A 914-nucleotide genomic window follows, 5' to 3' on the forward strand; every position below is an offset into this window, starting at 1 on the left:
ACTGCCCCGGTTAGCGGGGCGAGGGCTTCCCGGGCGCTGCCTGGAGCAAGGCCGCCGAGGCACGTGGGCTGGGTCGAGCATCCCGCCAAGGGCCAGCTCGTCCGGTCCCCGCCGCCGGCCCCCCTCAGGGGAGCTCCTGTCCTGCCTGCTTGTCCCCGAGCAGGCGAAGGGGCTGCCCTTTTCCCCTTTCCGCAGGGCTTGGCGGGCCTCCCTCAAGTAGAGGCTCTGCAGGAAAGTTAAGCAGCCTTGGTCTGACTGGGATTGCGGCCTTCCTCCTCCTCCTCCTCGGCTGGCCTCAGTGGCAGCGAGGGACCAGAGTGATCACTGGCGCAGGACGAGTAAAGGGATGTAGATGAGTGTGTTGATGGCTAAGAAGGCCTAGGCTGGCAGAGGCAGTGAGCAGAAGGGAAACGCTGACATTTCCCCCCAAAACTATACCTCCAGTATCATTGTCACCAGCCCCTCATTCAAAGAGGATCTCTGCTAGGGCTCAGTGCTGGGCCTCAAGGTAACTGCGGAGTCCCATCCTCAAGTCACAGACCCGCTCACAGAAGTTGCAGGTCTTTCTGCCAGGATTTCTCTCATTTTCCTTCCTCCGTTCTCTCCTCTGCTTCCAGGGCAAGACACTTTACCTCAGAACTGCTTGGTTGAGGTTGTGGCACGACTGTAGTCACTGTAGTCAGTAGCCACTGCCAGCTCCTCCCAAGTTTTGACGTTGGCATCCGTTTTCTTGAGATCTGCCTTCTGTGTCCTTGTACGTTTCCTCTAGCCACCGTTGGATCTCAGGAACAGCAGATGTCTATACCTGCCAAGCTATTTGGGGTCATTCAAAGTGAGAGGAGACTGTTGTGAACTTCAGAAAAGTCTAAGCCGGGTGAGCAAGTCGCTTAATAGAAAACTGAATTCAGCACTGA

Source organism: Alligator sinensis, unplaced genomic scaffold, assembly GCF_000455745.1.
Source record: "Alligator sinensis unplaced genomic scaffold, ASM45574v1 scaffold280_1, whole genome shotgun sequence".
NCBI classification, from domain to species: Eukaryota; Metazoa; Chordata; order Crocodylia; family Alligatoridae; genus Alligator; species Alligator sinensis.